General features: G+C 32.7%; 2 protein-coding genes and 1 long non-coding RNA gene across 3 annotated transcripts in view; 2 read left to right on the forward strand and 1 right to left on the reverse strand.

Annotated features, from left to right (window-relative positions):
- Positions 1-5,582, forward strand: part of LOC127833751 (nephrin-like) — a 53,592-nt gene extending 48,010 nt beyond the window's left edge. Inside the window, exons 7-8 of the mRNA XM_052359181.1 lie at positions 4,926-5,216; positions 5,435-5,582. The gene's annotated coding sequence lies outside the window, so the exon portion shown is untranslated. The remainder of the gene's footprint in view (positions 1-4,925; positions 5,217-5,434) is intronic.
- LOC127833749 (nephrin-like) overlaps positions 1-21,575 on the forward strand; it is a 199,568-nt gene that overhangs the window by 168,191 nt on the left and 9,802 nt on the right. The window lies entirely within an intron of this gene.
- Positions 1-21,575, reverse strand: part of LOC127833758 (uncharacterized) — a 178,448-nt gene that overhangs the window by 145,393 nt on the left and 11,480 nt on the right. The gene's annotated exons all lie outside the window — the stretch shown is intronic.

Raw genomic sequence — 21,575 nt, forward strand, 5'->3', positions numbered from 1 at the left:
TAGTTAATTGTATTCGTTTTATAATTGAGCTGTTCGTATTGAAAGGTAAATTTTTATATGCTCGCTTCGTTAAGTAATGAGTAATTAAATCTACTCTATATTGTATAGGAAATTTGAAACTATATTTGAAATGCGTACGATATAAGCATTTTGATAACACGTGTGTGTACTAATTGTTTACCAGATATAGAAATTGTTTTTTAATAAAGGGTACAAAGCATCGCCGACATTGACTGTGGATGTAAATGATGTCTTCGTCAACAGTAGCATAACGTTAACATGGTCCACGTCATCCCCGCCGAAAGCTGTTGGTTGGTTCATGAGAGACGAAGGATCAGAAGAAGAGGAAATGGTCATTGCTCAAAAATGGCTAGATGCTGATCATCCGTGTCTGTTACTGAAAGTTACTAACAAAAATGCTATGGATTGTTCCTGTTTATCAGCACAGGTCTACTCGTGTTCTATAAAGTCGGTGAATTCAAGAAATGACGGACAAAGCTGGCGCTGCAAAGCTGTATATGGAAATGTGTATAGTGAAAGCAAAAGCTACATAATCAGATTAATATGTAAGTTATCAATATATCAATTGTCTTATTATCCATCACTCTGGTACTCATTTGTGTGTTCTTTCTATAATAGTGTTAATAACAAGTTCTAACGTCTGCTACAAATGACGGTTTCATTGGTTATTAGTTGTATTAGCTTTGGAATAAATTATAAAGCTTCATTTGTAAACATGTCGGATTTAAAATGCAAAATCAGGAAAGTGACAACAGTTTATATTTTATTTTGCTCTCAATTGTACATATGAACACAATGATGATTTCGGTTAAAACTGCGAGTATAATTTTTTTAAGTTATCAATTATGATTATGTTTGCGTACTTGGATCACCAATAGCTTGCAATACGCTTGTGTGTTACGAGTTTCATCATACATATCTTAGAACATGTCCACATTTTATAATGTTATCTTTCAAAATGTCAAGACAAACTTTCAAAATTATGTGCAAGTTTTTTTTAAACTTTTCCTCTGAAAACTGGACCTCGCGCTCAGTGTCGTCAACGCATCCATGGGGAATCTGTACGTACTTAATTAGGACGATATTGTAATGTTGGGGGGGGGGGATCGTCAAATGCAGTTCATCCCTTGATCAACGTATAAACCTCATTGGAATAAAACCCCAAACAGGTTATTTATAAAAATAATGAAAGCTATTCCAAGAGTTCTTTACTTATTAAATAATTTTGTTTGCAATAAAGAACATGTGGTTACAAATTTCTGACAAATACCAATCTATTAAGCGAAATCGATCATAGTTGTTAATATTTTAATAATAAAGATGAACGAACCCTTTCTTTTATGAGCTCTTGACTTTGACTGTATATCATGCGTTGTATACATACACGTAACAAAATTTAAAACACGATTTAATTTGAAATATCATTAGAATTATATGTGTCAATATTGGAAGAATCCTAAAAGGTTGGTATAAATAATACACGTCCGCGGTGAAGGTAAAGCATTTTTCAAGAGCAAACTGCATATTACAAATGTTACATCATATTGTTAACAAAGACAACACTGATACCGTCTTATTAGTGTTCAAAACTAAACTCTTTGAATTTTTTAGTTGGTACCTAAATTGATATTCGTTATTTCGAGTTATTTTGTAGCAATTACCGTTCCATACAACATTACATTCTTTATGTTCACTATAACATTTCACGATATAAACGAATATTTGGTTCTATTTAACCAACACATGAACGTTGCCTAGTTATATTTTTTTGAAAATATCCAAAAAAACTATCCAAAAAGCAAAATAAAATATGCTTTTGATAGCTGCAACTATTAAACTGTATATATAACTGTGAGTTTTGTCTCAGTAAGCCAAATATAATGAACCAAACATTCTACCGACTCTGGTCATGTTGATTTACATAAAAGATCGTAGCCAGTTCTTAAACCACGAGTTGACGACGCAGATAAACGCACAAATATCGCGATAGTGAGCCTGAAGAGCGCGTTAACTAAGGGATTTAACACGCTTCAAAATGAAACGCTGTCGGTAACGCTTGCCGCGTAAGCCATCAGCGGCAATTTATTTACTTTACATCCGATAGCAGGTTTATTATATGTCTTCACAAAACTTATCGATAAGAAGAAAATGGCCGAAATGAAGACTTTGTAAACATATCTGTATCGTTTCATTTCATACCCAATGATGCAGGTGTTGCGCCGGTTTACTTTGTGCATATACAACCGTGTAAAGGTAGCGACTTGTCACCTCTAATAACGGGCGCAAATATTACTGACGGGCGTCAATACAACTGCTCATATTTCTTACACCTTTATAATGAATAATAAAAACCGAGTATGAGTACGTGTCTGCTTGTGAACTTTTAGCAAACAAAACATGTGAAGTTTGTTTCAAATATGTAGACATCTAATTTAGTTTATTTGAATACAGTTTCCTTAACGATGAAGAATACAAGCTTAAGTAATAATTCTATTATTAAGGATTTCATTATTATAATTTCAGGTAACTTTATGTTAAGGTAAATATGCAATTTAAAGAAAACCTGTTCAATGGGCATTGTACATATAAATGATTTTTTGTAGAATTTAACGTTAAGTGGCGAATCTGTACTGGTTTGCCGATTCTTTATTTAAATGTTGGAAACTCAATGCACCTATGGTGTTACGTTGTTCATGCACACATATTATTTAATAAACATGGGCATGATAAAGTAAACTGACATTTACGTTTTCATACAAAGTAATCTAGTTAACGTCGCGTTGCTTTGCCGCAACACTTATCAACAATCACCGCAGATAGTGTAACACATCTGGTGTTATTTTCAAAGTATTGCCTGAAACGACGGTGGTTTCGCTATGGGGAATTGTATAAGGGTTACGAGCTGTATTGTACCGTATATGAATTTCAATGATTATAATCTTTTAAATAATGTTACACATGTTATCGATTTCATTTCAATACCGAAACTCTGACCCATATGCGTGCCACAAATCAAATCATATTGAATCATGTCAAATACATCCGAATATATTGAAACATATAGCTCATTCATTTCATTAAAACTCATAATAATTTGCCCATTTTAATTATTGGGTAATAAAAAAATCGCGTTGTTATATTTCCAGTTCCACTTACTTCCTTAACCATTCTACCGCAGACGTCAGTTGTTTACCCAGTTTTCAATGTCGTATCTACCTTTACATGCATCACTTCATTAAGCCGGCCTATGGTTAGTATTCAATGGTTCAACGACAACATAAACAGTACACACCTTGCTAATTATTCGCACGTTGATGACGTCGCAAGAAATGATTTACAATTTATACCAAACGCTAACGGGTACATAGGTGGAAATATATCCTGCGTTGCAAGATATGAGTTTAAATCCATTAGTAACGTTCTATCAGCTAACATGAGCATTCGAGTACAGTGTAAGTACTAAACATATTTTTTTAAATGTAGTGTGTGTTTCATTTAAAATATTTAATGTTTTTTTGTTTTGTTACTATTGGTACGCTATGTCTATTGCAGATTGTTTGAACATGTCTTTCCGACATTCAGAAAACGATAGTTGAATGAGTTTTCATTAGACGTATTTAAACCTATCTCGTTTGATATTTCGTTTGCAGATCCCGTTTCTAACCCAATAGTGACTATCAACAATCTAAGTATATCAACTGATTTTGCAATACGAGAGGATAGACTCGTTCATTTGAATTGTTTCTCAACCGGATATCCACAACCTTCGTATAATTGGACTTACTCGGGCGGACGATCGACCGGTGCTTTTCTGAATTGTACATTCACTCGCAATAACGTAGCGTGTCATGTAAGGTGTATAATGTTATGCGCACATTAGACGGTAAAAATAGTGCAGAGGCTACAGAGGAAAATATCGCATTAAAAATAAACGTATTGTGTAAGTTGGATTAAAATCATTTTGATAATTAAAGTTATTGGTACAACAGGGGGCAAATCTTTAATTAGATAATCGTTTCTAAATGGTAAAAAGAATGTCAGAATGTGATTAAATTTTTAAAGATACTCACCTTAGAAGTTGACATTGCACTTAAATGTTAACGCAGTAATAACATTAAGAATAGTGAAATCTGCAATTACAGATCCACCAGTCATTACAAAGTTATCGAGCAATGACAAGAGCATAGAAATCATTAATAGTACAATAAGAGTACAGAGAGGTGACAACATCAACATAGTCTGTACTAGTGACGCCAGTCCCCTGGCTACGGTATTCTGGAATGGACAACTGATTGATTCACCTACATTAACCGTCATAAGTGTGCAGCATGATGCTGTATGGACTTGCCAAGCTACAAACACTATGACTGATTTTGATGGAGTAATATTAATGTCTAATGTAACAAGAAACGTATCCGCGAGAGTATTGTGTAAGAACCGGTGCACATATTGAGAGTTTATTGCAAATGTTATCTTAATGTCTGTATATGCTGAATAATTATTGCATAATTGTCTGTCTGTAGATGGCCCTTGTGTTCCTACAATCACGTGCACAATTCCGGCAAACTCAGATGCACTTTGGAATGCGTTACATGATCCAATTAAAGTCATAGTTGGAAGTACCATTATCTTGATGTGCTCCGTTGACAGTGTTCCGAACTCGACATACACCTGGGATGCCGGACACAAAGGGAGTATTTTAACGATAGTGAATGTAACGCGAACAACGATCACAAGACACAATTGCAAGGCAAAACATGTTATGGATACATCATTTAAAGGAAATGTTATTGGCAGTAACTATTCCTTCGCAAATCTTGATATACTCTGTAAGTATAAGTTTACGTGTGAGTTTTGTTTATAAAACCACCATAAATCAATTGCATATGTGTTATACTTTTAAGATGGCCCTTCGACCATAGCATTGATGTACAATAACGTCACTCCAATAGAGAATGAATTTAAAGTTATTGAAGGATGGTCGTTCAAAATATTATGTTGGGCCAGCAGTAACCCAGCTCCTCGATATACTTGGTCTGGTCATGTAGCACAATAAGGTGATGCTCTGATAATAAGAAATGTGAGAAAAGACATAGAGAGAAATTTTACATGTAAAGCAGAAAACACCATGACAGATAGTGTGGGAAAGAGTGTTGTCGGGACTACACTTGTAACCGTTTCAATGGAAGTGTTATGTGAGTACAGATGTGCCTTAATATTGAACAAGTCTGCTTATAAATTGAGCATCAAATGTTATTCTATGTATTCAACCGTTATTTAAACATTATTACTTTTTGTTTAGCCATTTAACTTTATAATATGAATAATCTAATATCGGTCATCAATAAATAATAACAAATAATATCGCGTACTTTAATTAAGTGCAAACACATATGCCAATTTGATTTCACAGACCCGCCTGATGTTCAACGTCTCCAGAACCAAACCGTGCTACTGAACAATTCTCTCACAGTTGTGTGCAATTTGACTCATGTTGGTAATCCACCAGCCTCAAACTATTCATGGATAAGGAAGGACAATGGCAAAGTGTTGGGTACTGGGCAAACACTTACACTTAAAAGCATTAGATTGACAGATGAAGGGGAATACCAGTGTTATGCGTCGAACAGAATGCAACCAATAACTAATGAAGTGCTATACGGATTAAGTCAGTCGACAGTCTATATAAATGTTGAATGTAAGATAAAATATTGATTTAGTAAACATTTTAACACAGGTGTTTGAATCATTTAAGAATAAATATAGCAATATAATTATGCTGACTTTATATACACTATTATGTGTTATCAAATCATGCGAATAAAACATGTTCGGTATATTTGTATAATTATTCCGTCGTTTGAAAAAAAAACTTGAGAAACATGATGTGTATAATGCATATATTTACAATAGGTAACACGATGACATAGGTGAATAAAAATCGTATTGAGCTTGTTTTTAACTCGAAATATATTGTTTGTCACAAATGTTGCTACTTTTAAATTAAACACGTACTCGATATTAATTACTGTGCAAAATACAATTATTGCTAAAATATTTATCTAAATTACTGTTTATCATACAATGTCCATTTTTTATCTGCACTTTGCCTATTGGTTTATTGGTGTTAAAAGTAAAATTAAAACACTTTTTTTTCCAGACGGAGCATATGTACGGGAATTCAAATCAAATAAATCACACACTAGCATCGCTGTTAACCAGGGTGAGACAGTAGATCTGTTGTGTGTTGCAGATGGTGACCCCGAGCCTGTGCTTCGTGTAATGAATACTACCCGTGGAAATGAAAGCATCTTGGTTGAAATAAAAGGACGTGAAGCTAAATATCGCATTCAACAAGCACAATGTGAATATGATACTGGAAACTACACATGCTTGGCTGACAATCGTTATAACGAAGGGAGACAGTTATTTGCTCTTTTAGTTTACTGTAAGTGTATCTTATTAAACTAAATAGTAGTGTATTAACTTGAAATAAATATACATTACCATATACTCTTTTTTTTACAGGTGTACCGAGAGCATCGCCATTTTCTCTTCCAACTACAACATTGTCCAGCGCACCGAACGACTCTTTGTTGTTCACATTCACAATAATTGCATATCCTAAACCGACTTCACAAGATGTAATTTGGTACAAGCGAGAGAATGATAGTTGGAGGGTTTTATCAGATGGCAACAACTTCCTGATCACACTCTCTGATGATAGCATGCAGACACAGCTAAATATATTCCATGTGCAACTTGAAGATTATAGCGACTACATGGTGTACGTTTCTAACAAACTGGGTTCAACGATGGAAGTGTTTACTTTAAAAGCGCAGTGTATGTATATGAACCATAATACTCATCAATTACTTTTTTTTAATTTAAGCTCATCTATTTTATTTAACTACATAACATATTCACGTAATCGCTTATTGTTCGTGGCGAACACACAGTAACAAACAAATTTCATTTCTCTTCATTTAATAGTATGTAACCTATCATTCGATTACACGCCATGCGCATATTGCCATAATGACGTGACTTGTAGTAACTACATTTTGCTACATTGCGAATATGGCAAATCCAGATCATTTGCAAACTTATTTTTTTTATTTATTGAACAAGTGTTATGAAATTTTGCATATTTGTAGGGGGCATTGAGTACATACATATAATTGAAAAAAAAGAGTTAAAATGTTTTTGGAAAGTAGAGTTATTTGATGATAAAGTTGCCATCCCCCGTTGGATCCCAACGGAGTTTTGGCTCCCCCGTTAAGAATTGCAATTCTCCAACGGGAGTTTTTTCCAGACGGGAGAATTTTACCTATATTTTACAAAAAATGTAATTTAAATATTATGCTTTGTTTTCTGTTTCAATGTTTACAAATACACATGTTTAAGTTATAATTGTAAGAAATATGTACTTTAATAAGAAAATAAAGTGTTTGTAGATTTTCTTCCCCCGTGGGGTTTTGACGGGGGATCCTGTCCATCTCCCATATCCATTAAACTCCAACGGAGTTTTCACGGGGGACCCCGTCAATACCCCATTTAAATTAAACCCCAATGGGAGTTTGACGGGGGATCCCCGTTTAACCCCAATTTATAAAGAACTCCAATGGGAGTTTGACCAGAGAAGGGAGGGGGGGATCAGACTTCAATAAACAGTTTATACCCATTGCAAAATATTCCATTGTATAAAGAGTAAAAGACACCAAACTTTATTAAATAATTGATGTTTTCTTTTTAAGGTGTCAAAATCAATTTATAATTTTTGAATTTTCTTAACTCGGTACGTTACGTTGAATAAAATGTCTTTTTGAAAGAGATTAGACCCACATATTGCTATTTCTGTAAAGATGAATTTAAAACGTTCCATAATTTTGAGAGACTGTATAAATAATATAGTGACTTATCTCGAAAATATATTACATTTACCTTTTGATAATCCAAACGTTGCTTTTATCCATTTCTGTGATGATAAATACAATCCAGAAAGACAATAACATTGGAAACATACTTATTGTCATTCGGAATTGTATTATTGTGTTGTTTATTCCCCTTTAACAGTTTTTGAAGTTTTTTGCTCGAAATTTTGGGTCCGTCTATAATGCGTATATGACTCATTTTCGCGAATATGAACGAAACGAACGAATATGATCGAATATTTGCAATATTGATGCTTTTTCTGCAACAAATTACAGTTTAATTTAAAATACAATTAAGACTGTTAACATAAATAGAGCAATTCTCTAGCCATTATCATGTTTCGAACTCTAAAGTCATGTTCGCGATTATGAACATTGTTTTTAGGCTATACAATAAGCACGACGACTCCACAATACAAGGTTTACAGTCAACTCGTACCTAAGTCAACTCGCACGGTAGTCAACTCGCACGTTGTTTGGTCAACTCGCACGGAAGTCAACTCGTACCTAAAAGTCAACTCGCGCGGTAGTGAAACTATTGATGTGTTGATGGGTTCTGAATGAGTTATTTATGCATAAACACAAATGAGAAATACTTCTAGAGTTTAGTTCAATACTTTTTATTGCAATATTTTCACAAAATAACACATTTTTTAACAAATTGTGTTTACACCAGGTTACATTATCGGCACATTATAACAGACAGTAAACGTACTTTTTAAAATATATTTTTTAAACTATTATTTTTATTAAAATATTTGAAACACATATTGTCAAAGCTTTATCATGTACACAAGTAGACATTCATCTATATACTTTTATTTTCATATTTATTTCAATATTTACATACAGTATCAAAGCTGTACAATATGTACACAAGTAGACATACATCTATATACTTTTATTTTAATATTTATTTCAATATTTACACACATTATCAAAGATTTACAATATGTACACTAATATTGTAATTTAATGAAAAGGACATAAAGACTGATAGAACTATGAATTATTAAGAATTTAATATTTGTCATAAAACTATTAATGAAGATCCCGTTACCTATGGAAAACTTATTGCGCACAGAATTATAAGTAAAAACGTATAACAATAATGTTAACGTGAGTACAAATACGTATAGCTTAGTATCATATAAACCGAGTATATATGATTATCATACCTACATGTATTGAAACATTTTTGTACGCAAAGATTATTAATTTTACAATAATAATCAGTCATAATACAATTTTACAGAATCAAATGTGTATTTAATTAATAATTTAATAAAATTGCCCAGCATTATTAAAATTTGAACATGAGTTACAGTTCTACATTAATTAATTAAATATTAAATTGTAAAGCATGACAAATTAAAATATTTATTTAAGTATTCCATACTACAGCCTTATTTCTAGGCAACCCTTATAATTAATAGCCTTATCTACCCCTCGATTATCAGTACCCTCATCAGCTCTGAATGACTGACAGATTATCTGTTTATTGTAATTTTAGGGGTGGGAAATAGGATATGGTGTTTTCAGGTATTGTTACTTTCTTGACTGATTTGGTGACATATGGTTTATTATTACAATTCCAAATTAACAATTAAAGTGATATTATGGGCATGTTTCACTGTTGAATTGCGCTGAACAAGATTAACAGGTCAAAAGAGTTAGTTTAAATGTGGTTACTGACGAATTATCTGCAACTCATCTTGCTGCCAGTTGTTTATAAAAAGTGTATATTATAGTCGATATTTTACATGACTCACCCAGTCCTCTAAGCCGAAATGATCCGTAAAACAAAATGGTGTATTTGTGTCGTATGAACGAATCTGCACTAAAACTAGATTTAGATTCACTTCGTCATTCAAATCTTGTGTGTCGTCAGTTGTCAAAACGAAACTACGGTTGATATTCAAATGCATTATTTTTCTCTTTCCGGGATATTGTTGTAGTATGTTGATGCTGCATTAACAAATATAAGTGTATATGAAGTGAAAACACCAAAAATAAACAACGGTTGCGATAGACACCTATAAACTGTAATATTCCTATAATATCACTTTAACATACTAACGAATGAACATTTCAAAATCTGTCATAGCTTATTAAAAAAGTAAGACATATCAGCTTATATAAAATTTATAACAATTAAATAGAAATTAGAATACAAATAATTAACAAAAACAAAACATGACCGCTGAAAAAGAGCTCTACAAAGACTACATAGACAATTCACAAATGTCACGAAAAACCACTTAAATGTTCACTCGATCTTAACAGAATAAATACATCAGGAAGAATTATATTCATAGAAGAATTTCCATATCAAAAATGTTAGAAAACCATTTTAAAACAGCCGATATCTGTTGATATTCGCCCCTTTCGCGAATATAGTAATATACGCCGTTTAGTCGTACCGAGCACATATCAGTGAAAGGGGGAAAAATTACATATCTTTAGGGTATGGGTAACCTATGGTCTTTAAAAATCGATTAGGAATTTGTAAAAGGTATTTCTTGTGTTAGGTTTAAGAAAGAATGTCTCAAAATATTGTAAAAAAAAACATTTAAAATTGAAACTAGCGACAGCTCCCTTGCAAGGATATTTTGGATCTCCAAAAAGGAGGTTTTTGCGAAGGTCAATATTTCACGCTGCAGAAACAAAACAGAACTTTGAAGGTAAATTGTGAAAAATATAAAGACTTCTAGGTAAATAAGCACAGCACATAGTTGAAATTAATGAGTAATGTAGCCAAAACTAGAATTGCATTCTGTTTGAATGTACTTTGCATGCCATGAAATGGGTAAAATTTCTCAATTTTTCATTAAAAAGTAGGTGGGTGGGGGAAAGGGTGTCAGACAATTCACCCCCAAGACAATTCACTCCAGAATTTGATTTCCTTGGACAATACACCCCCAAGACAATTCACTGCCATATTTTTTATATGATATTGTATTGTCATTTGCTTTTGTCATATTTTAAAATAAGTTGTGAACAGATGTTTGGGGTTATAATTTTGACTTTGTAGCATAATTTTGATGTGAAGATAAAAAATGTAGTATGTAAATGAAAGATGAAAAAGTGATTTTTGTCAAATGCAATCCAACCAATGCTTTTTTTCTATAAACTGTGTTACAACATATAAAATTGAAACAAATTAAGTATTTCGTATTTATAATATTTGTGCATTGGATTTAAATAAAAGTCTGCGAAATAAGCGCACGCTATTATAAATTAATAAGGCTACCAATATCAGACGCTCGCGCAGGTACCGACTTCCGCGAAGTTACCGCATTTATTGTTTAACTAATATCAGTAATAATAACTCTTTTACAATAGCATTTATCGATACGTATTTATTAAAATAATAACAAAATGGTTTTCACTTGTTTCTGACACACACAGAAACGCGATTTTTAATGGGGATTTCGTAAAGTTACACGAATTGGGTACCAAAATTCTCAATTATTTTTACATGCACACATAATACATACTTAATAATGCTTAGTTATTGCTTATATGACATTTCAAGTTTGTGAAATAAATGAATGTTCTTTAAAGGGGATGTCAATAATTTTTTAAGCTTCCACTCGCTCTTGTCAAGACCGCATTTCCGCATTGGAAATGGTATAAATTTAATTCATCTAACTTATCTTTCTGGATACCAAATGTCAGAGTTGCATTAACCCTTTTTTACACCGTTTTTGCCATATTTCATTTCCGTTTTTTAATCCGAACAAAATATAGAAACTCGTTTAAAAAATGAGATCTAGGCATTCGAGCTCCTAGTGTGGATTAAAAGCGTTTATTGGTGACACCACATGAGCGCAAATGTGTAGATACCGTTAATAAGATAATAAATCACATGTCACCTTCAAATAACATGTATGATGTCAATTAAGTGCATTACTATCAGAGTAATAAAACACAGCATGAATTAGGCTTCATGGTGGGTTTTATTTCTCTTTAAGTAATGCAGATGAACCTCGCTTCTGACCTAGTAACTGATAAAACTATTTAAAAAAAGTGAAATATAATGTGATAATCAGATCGATAACATAAACTATTTAAATCTGCTAGTATTATATCCGATAAAAATATATTATAATTGTCTTTGACAGTGTTGACGTTCAGTTGTTCGTGGTGACGACCGCATGTATTTATACATCTCTTACAGTTCTCAAGATCTCTTTTCGGCACTGGAAACGATATAAATTAAATGTCACCAACTAATCTTTCAGGATATCGATTGTCCGAGTTACATAATCCCCATTGACACCGTTTAACCATTTTTAATCGTTTTTTTAAGAGGAAAACAAAAGAAACTCATTGGAATAAAAGTGAACCTTAACATGTAGCTTGTCTAGAAAATGGCGGACAGGTCGTTGCTAACGAGTGCGCCCGATTAATCGATCGCTGATTGGTGGATCAATTCAAGTGGGCGGAGCGATCATAGATAAGGCGTCATGTCAATTGTCTTGGGGGTGAATTGTCTCGCTTCCGGGGGAAGATCAAGGGCAATAGTTTCACAAGTGAAGAAGCTGGCCTTGTCTTTGGTTTTATTTTCAATGCATGTTGCCTTAGCGCTATGTTATGACACTGACACAAATAGGCGTTCTTGTGTCACTTTCTGTTTTGATGAAATGGATTTGACTGTTTGCTGCCTTTCTGAACTTGAAATTTGGGCAAAAATATATCCCCTGCCCCCTTAAACCTTTGCATGCTGGGAAATTTGTCGTCTGCTAAAATGTCGTCTGCTGAATTTCTAAAATTAGCATTTTCTTTGATTTTTTTCAAAGAATACTATCAGAATAGCAAACAGTTTGGATCCTGATGAGACGCCACGTTTTGCATAGGCCTTTAAAATTCGGTTCCCGCACTGAAAGGGTTAATGAATGTTATCCACTTTTATAATTGATTTTTTTGTTGTTGGTATTGAATGTATTTCCTACAACAAAAATTTTGTTGGTCAAATGTTGAAAAAAATCCATTAATTGAACAATGATGAAATTATTCACATACTTAAGTGCAATTCAGTGTCGTTACAGTACTGTAGATTTCGTCTGTGTGGTTAATCAAGTGTATCTCCTGTAGATTATTTTTAATTTATTGAACATCATTTTTTCACACCTGAGGATGTTTACGTCTGCTGCATCTTTTAGGCTTGAAAGCCACAGGTTGTGAACAAATGTGTGCATATTTCTTAGTTCCTTCCTCACCTGAATAATTACATGACAGTGTGTGATGATGAATATGTATTATCATGCTTATGACAATGTGTTGACCTGGAGCTCCTGCAGTTAAGACTCAAAATGTGGGAAGAATTTTCTATGCATTAATCTATGACTCACTGAAAAACATATTTTAAAGTTGACATGGTCATGTGCCATGTGGATCAACCAGAGTACCTAATTTTAGCTCCACCTATTTACATGGACCCTGGTCCCAGAATGGAAATCGAATACTGGTTGCTGGTGTGACTGCACCAAATTGGCCTTTATTATCAGGCGATCAATAACTTGTAAATGAAAATCTACGGTGGAAACTTTTTCGCATTATAATTATTATTAATATTTATTATTGTTACAGTTACATGTAAGTTGTGTCAATACCATCAGTGAATTCGTAGAAATATGGGATATTACGTAACCAAATGCATTGATGGTGTGCACATCACAATTTCAGCAAGAAAAGATTTTTCAGATACCAAATAGACAGTTTTATGTGTTAAGTTTCTTTTTGATAAATTAATGCAGTTGTTTTTTACTAACAATATAATATCACCACTATTGAATGCCCATAATCTATGAGCTGTTTGTTTGTTAGTTTCCATTTTTATTTAATGTCATTTATTAATTTAAAAAATCCAAATAGTGCCTTATGCCCTCTTAAAAACATGCATCCAGTCTTATCTTATTTTGTCACCTTAGACCCCTAGAGAGCACAGTCACCCACGGTTTATTAGATTAAAATCAGTAACACAGTTACTGATAAGCTGAAGGACACACTCCACACAAATATCTTATTATCTCCAGGTCAAACAATCTTGAGATTTGAGGGTTTTTTATTAATTTTAAATGAATACGAAATAAGTTGTTTTTTTATTGAGGAAAACAAGTATTATAATAATTGTTTTAAACAATGTGTTGGCATGGTAAATCTATCAGTTGTATTTGATTTAATTATTAAGAACAATGGGCTAATGAATCTGCAGATTAATTTCACAAAGACAATATTATCAGTTTTAAATACATAGTTTTATTTGTTTGTAATACTACTGGCAATCTTCTTAGTTTTTTACTACAAATCCTTACTTTTTGTTTATCCCTTTACCCCTTAGATACGTATTTTGACGCATTTGTAGTCACTTAGAAAGTTATATTTAATTCAAGACCTTTCTTACTAGATCCAAGTTTTAAAGGCTTCATTTCCAACCCTTAGATACTGATGAGCAGCAAACAGCATAAAACCTGAACAGCCTGCGTTTTATTCACAGGCTGTTCTGAAGTTATGCTGTTTGCACATAGCCACTTCCACTTTGCTTTTGTGTGGGAAAGGGTTAAACAAGTGTTATATTTGTATGCTTCCCGAAATTTGTCCTTCCTTCCTTCCTTCTTTCCGTCACACTTTTGTTACGGTTTCTCATAGCGCCTTCAACACTTTACCGATCTCTTTCATATTTGGCATGTAGGTACCTTGCATGGACCTCTACCTTTTGATGAGGTTTGAGGTCACTGGGTTCAAGGTCAAGGTCACAGAGGCTAATAATAGATTTTCTGTCACGCTTTTGTTACAGTTTCTCATAGGGTCTTCACTACTTTACGGATCTCTTTCATATTTGGCATGTCTAAGGTACCTTGCATGTACCTCTACCTTTTGATGAGGTTTGAGATCACTGGGTTCAAGGTCAAGGTCACAGAGGCCTATTAATAGATTTTCTGTCACTCTTTTGTTACAGTTTCTTATAGGGCCTTCACTACTTTACTGATCTCTTTCATATTTGGCATGTAAGTACCTTGCATGGACCTCTACCTTTTGATGAGGTTTGAGGTCACTGGGTTCAAGGTCAAGGTCACCGAGGCTAATACTAGATTTTCCGTCACGCTTTTGTTACAGTTTCTCATAGGGCCATCCGCCTTCACTACTTTACCGATCTCTTTCATATTTGGCATGTAGGTACCTTGCATGGACCTCTACCTTTTGATGAGTTTTTAGGTCACTGGGTTAAAGGTCAAGGTCACCGAGGCTAATTATATATTTTTCCGTCACACTTTTGTTACAGTTTTTCATAGCGCCTTCAATATTTTACTGATCTCTTACATATTTGGCATGTAGGTACCTCACATATATAGACCTCTACCTTTTGATGACGCTTGATGTCATTTGGGGTCAAGGTCACCGAGGCTAATAATAGATTTTTTTAGGTGGTTATTAACACATAGATTGACAAAGCGCATCATCGGGGGGCATTCATCGCTTTCAACGATACTTGTTGTTAGGAGTTTACTAAGGAGTTATAATGCTAGGGTTAAAATGATTGAAAAAGTACCAAACAAATATTTGTGCAAATGGGGTGTCACTGGGCCAATTGTTGTACTGCTCATTTGACACTTTACAGTAAAACTTGTTGTTCAATGTCATAAGTTGGCAGTCATTTAGTCCAGCCCAAAAAAGGGACCTTTTAAACAATTCAATATTCAGTCTCATAATTTAAGATTCAATGTGACAGACTTTCAATTGATTTAAGGGCTTCTAAATGCTCACACCTCACATCAAAGATGATAAACAGTCTCTGGCAAAACAACAATGGGATTTCAATCAGGCAACATTCATTTTAATTTGTTCCCAGCATTTCATAAGCACTTTTTATATTGATCATTAAATTGTTCATCATAATCCATAAATAAACATTTAAAATTTATTTACAATTTCTTTTGAACATTCTCTCCAAATGCTTTGTGACACTATTTCCAATATTCGATCAGAAATTGTGTTTTTGTTTTGTCTCTTTTTAATTCACCCTTGGGTGTGATGAAGATACAAAACAGTATGTCAAGGGAAGCTCTGATTTTCTCATTAATTATTTCAAGATAAAAGAGTTGTACATTTCATGCAAATTAAATATGCTTCAAAACATTAAGGGTATTGCACATGCTTGATAATAGTTTCTTTGTGTCTCACATCACTGAAGCACAAGCTGCTATCTACTGTTGTGCAAATGTCAAATCTAACTTTCATTTTTACCTGAAGTATTTAGTACAAATACCATTTCATAATTTCATAATAATTTGATGAGTTGATAAAACTTTTTACCTGAGAAATGGGGTTATATTTTCAATAAGTTGCCAGTAGCAGACATGGGGTAATCATAATTGTTAATCTGTTATCATCATGATTATTTATCATGATTATTTATTGATTACTTTTTTTATTAAACATGGATTGATCATTAATTATAGCTTTTGTATTACTTAAATAATAATTTTATAGATTACCTCTACAAGAGGTCATTACTCATTATTATTTTATAATTACGATTACTTTTGACCAAAAAGCAGATTCAATTTCAATTCATGAAGACAAATGACACATTAACAACATCAGACACTTGCCAACTTATCATGTAGTTAATTACTCAAGTGGTGTAGATCTCTGATAGCTCTCGGTCCGAGGGGTATTTAAAGGGATTAAGTCTGAACAATAGTTCTTATTTGGAACTTGCCTACAACTGGTTTTTCCGCTAATTTACATGAGGTACAAATAAAATTGACCTAGATCCACGGGAATGCGTATTGTTATTCCCCCTACAGGTGAAAATGGAGGGGACTTCTGGTTTTTGCTCTGTCTGTCAGTCAGTCAGTCAGTCACACTTTTCTGGATCCTGTGATAACTTTAAAAGTTCTTCATATTTTTTCATGAAACTTGAAAATATGGATAGATGGCAATATGGAGATTATTCACGTCATTTCATTTTGTTCCTACGTCAAGAATTCTGGTTGCTATGGCAACAAATAGATTAGAAATATTGCTGAAAATAGTGAATCCTGCGATAATTTTTAAAGTTCTAAATATTTTTTCATGAAACTTGAAACATGGATAGAAGGCAACATGGAGATTATGCATGTCAATTCATTGTGTTCCAATGTCAATAATTCTTATTGGTATGGCAACAAATAGACTAGAAATATTGCTGAAAATGGTGGAGTTTCATCGGTATTGGACTTATATTGCTTGGAAATAGTCTTGTTCAAACTAAGTAAGTGCGGTACCAGAATATTCATGTGACACTAGGGTCATAATGGTCAAAAGTTTATTGTACCTAACGATTAGTGGAGTTCCGAATACAATCTATTGCATTGATGATCTGCATTTATGCAAAAAATAAGTGTTGGAGCTTAATTAGGTGTGGGAACAACCGTTAAGTAATCAGTCAAATAATTGATTTCATGAGAATTTTAGTGAACCATGTTAACCCATGTATACAAGTTACATTTTGAAAAAGCAATTCATGCAACTTCTGCACCAGTGGAGAGACTCTGGCATTTTCTTTCCTTTCTGATAGAAGTTGAATGAGTGACCGCACTTTTCAAATGCCCATGAACATCAAATGCAATAATTGTGCAGTACCATGCATCTTTCTTTTTTTGTGCAAGTTAATAGGATAAGAATTAAGGGTGTCACGGTACTCTGTGGGACGGTATATCGTAACAGTCTCCTCTCAGTACGGTGTATGATACGCCTTCGAGTGCGTATGGTACGGTACAGCATTTTTCTTATGCGCCAACGCGCCAAGTAATCTTTTAATGTTTGGATGTTGTAACAATACGCGGCAAGAAAGATTCCATTGGCGCAATCAATAAAATATGTGGCACAGTAATTGGATCAATGTTAACGGAAATTCTCCCAATATCATCTCATATCACATTTTTAAATGACAAATTTTGTAATCATGAATTTAAAATAAAATAACATTTTTTACAAATTAAAGAAATGAATGTATGTAGAGGTCTTTAAATAAAATTGAAAAAATGGTTTAAAATGGTTTGTATGTTGTTTCCATCTGACAATACGTATCCCGTTACGTATTGTATCGTACACACTGTACCGCGATACGTATAGTAATGAAGGGGAGCGTATCATGACACCCTTAATAAGAATAGGATTTTTTTTTTAGATTAACAGTGGTTGATAAAGGGTCTAGAAGCCCAAATATTATTAAATGCATGAATTAATACATTTGTTATCAATTTGATCACTTTGGTTGAGATTACCAATTAATAATATATCAATGAAAAAAACATTAATCATGTTAAAAAATAAGTTAAAATCATTAATTTCATTGATTTTTTTCGAGTAATTGACCACATGTCTGCCCAGTTGCAACTGAGAGTAACATTCTTTTGTGACATAGACATTTTGCTGCACTTCATTATAAGAGCTATCAAACTGCAGTTTATAAATTATATGATAAGATAAGCTATTGGGGGACATCACCGACCCCAGTAGACAGATTATCTCCAGAGCCAATTAAATATGCAGGTTTTGTTTTTTGCTATAATTAGCACATGCTTAACAGTTACATGTATATGTTTCAATTGTACTTTCTCGTGGAAGCTGTCTAAGCCAGCTTTTCACCTTACCTGACCTATGTAAGACAGACTGTCCAATAAAATTTCCTGCGGCTAGACACAAATAAAGACATTTCATTTATTCCATTGGCTGATTTGAGCGATATATATATTTGATATGTCAATAAAAGATTCTTATTGTGTTTTCAACAATATCATGAAAATATTATTTTTGATTATTTCACCATATTGACGTTGCCAAATGTGTGGGGAATGCTTGCAAAAAAATAATGATGTTATAATATATTATACATTTTGGGAAGTAATTTAAGTATTTCTTTGCATCAATAGAAAATAACATAAAATAATGACCACTTAAACATTAAAATTATTGAAATCCGAACAAGATGTAGCCCCCCTCCCTAGCAATTGCTGTGAGGGGTAACAAACACCTAGACATTAAACCCGGATGACCCATTTTTATACTGGAACTCTGATAAAGTACACCCATTTTGATACAAGATTTTTTTTAAAGCATACCCATTTGTATACGATACCATTGAGAATGTGGACCCATTTCAATACAAGAAGTTTTATAAACTGGACCCATTTAAATACTAGAATTTGATAAAGTGGACACATTTCATACTTGAATTATAATTTCTGTCATATCAATACAGTATACTTATTGAATTTGCTATGATATCTTTAACGCTACTGAAATTTACTTTTTGATACCCATTTATATGGTGTGCGGTAAAAATGCCAGAGGTAAAAATGGCATAGGTAAAAATGCCAGAGGTAAAAATGCCAGCGGTAAAAATGCCAGAGGTAAAGTGGTAAAAATGCCATAGGTAAAAATGCCATAGGAAAAAAAAATGCCAGACGTTATAAAGTAAAAAAGATTTTTGAGCAATATTTTTTAAGGATATTGAGTATTGTACGGAAACATTTTTTTTTAATTGAACATGTTGTTAATGGTTGGAAATTTGTGTTTCTTTGATGAATCGGTCATTAAAGAAAACTTGTTAAATTCATTGTAAAAGGATATTGAGTATTGTACGGATACATTTTTTTAATTAAACATGTTGTTTGAGAATAATGTGTCAGTAATACATGTTATTTTATATTGTTTTCTAAAGATTCACATGCTTTTTTTAAGAAATGAAAGATTCAAATGTGTCTTATTCATATTGTTTCTGTGTCTTAAATGTGTCTTATTTATATGTGACTACGTGCTTATTTTTTGAAGAAATGAAAGATTCATATGTGTCATATTTGTATTTTATCCATGTCTTAAATGTGTCTTATTTAAGACTACAGGCTATACCGCCGGTGCGATGCAATAGATCTTATTTCTTAATCTCCACTTTCACACTTAGCGCTGTCTTTAATAAGGCTACCTCTATTTCAAGGACAGATTACTGAAAACTAAATAAAAAGTACAACGGTGATGTTGATCCATGTTGATGTGTATTCTAGCTAGATCATATTTAAGTAAATTATATTAGTTCGGAATTATACAATTGCTTATGCTATGCTTAGAATATATAGACATTTATTAACATTTATTAACTGTACTGATATCCACATCAAATATTGATTTTACCTGAATTCTTTGCCATTGAACGCGTATTTAAAATAATAATGGTAAATAAAACGGACGCTTGCAATAATTGTCATTAACTTTTTCAAACGGTATAAATATAAGACAATGGTAGAGCGTTTACTATTTATTGAAGTTTTTTTAAGGTACACAACAATTTAGCAATAAATGAAATCAGTTATTTTGGCAGTAAATCCATTTTTTCCAGTACAGTAGCCAGGTGCCTGTGTATTGAGCTAATAAGATAGTGATCAACACAGCAGGTTGCTAATACACAGTGTAGACTTCCCCTGACTTTGATTCGAGCACAATAAATCCCAATATTATAAAATTAACAGAACAGAACAGCGAGTTTATTTGCGACATAAGCATATACAGCTAAACATCAAACTACCATAATAATAAATACACAATACACATGCATCAAAATAACACCAAAAATATGTTTATGCATTTTGTACAAATATATGACTTGTGAGAATGTGTGATGTCAGAGAAAGCTCTTTCTGTTTTAACAAAGTTAAGTGAATTTTTAAAATCCGCAATTGATAAAGAACAAAATACAGTTAGATGTTATGTACAAAATTTTAGTTGTGGGGGGAAAATTTACTCTCTAAAAAATCTTTATATTATCTGCTCTAAGTTTAAATGCTGTAATTAGCAAGACGTATCAATACATGCCTCATTTAATAATCGATCTATTATTCATTTATATATAAGCAAATTTCTGATTTCAATAGTTTTATGGTTTCCCATATTTATGCCCCCTTCAAAAAAGAGAGGGTAGATTTTTTGTACATGTCGGTCAGTCGGTCCGACCACCGAATGGTGATGTATTTCATTTGATGTATATCAAAGTTATAATGGCAGACACAGTATGGTGCCAGATGAGAGATTAGCCCTCCCCAATTAAATCAACTTTTTATAATAATTTAAACATTTATAATTTGACTTCATTCTCATTCACAATCTTACTTTGTGTAAATTAGTATAAATAATGGTTTGTTTATTTTGTGTAGTTAAAATCATCGAAGAATGTGCTTAATTAAAAAAGTGCTTCAGTTTTATAAGTTAAGGAAAGTTTTAATAAATTGATCATTTAATGTATGATTTAATTTATAAATTTAGTTTTGAAACAAGAGTCATTTAATAATTAAGATAAGAATTTAATTAATAATTTAATTTTAATCCATTGATCAAGGAATATTAAATCTAAGAATTTAATTTAAAACAGGTGCTTGTTGATCAATTTATAATATAGGAAGATAATTTATTAAGGTGTCTTAGCTCAGGTAATATTAAATACCACACAATACCTGGAAATAAGACAGCATTTTGTCTTATTACCAGTTATTGTGTGGTGTAAATGGTGGATTGGTTGTTTATTGTCTTTCTGTGTTCATTTGCTGAAATATGACAATGAATTTATAAAAATGAAGC

This window comes from Dreissena polymorpha, chromosome 6 (assembly GCF_020536995.1).
Source record: "Dreissena polymorpha isolate Duluth1 chromosome 6, UMN_Dpol_1.0, whole genome shotgun sequence".
Classification (NCBI taxonomy): Eukaryota; Metazoa; Mollusca; class Bivalvia; order Myida; family Dreissenidae; genus Dreissena; species Dreissena polymorpha.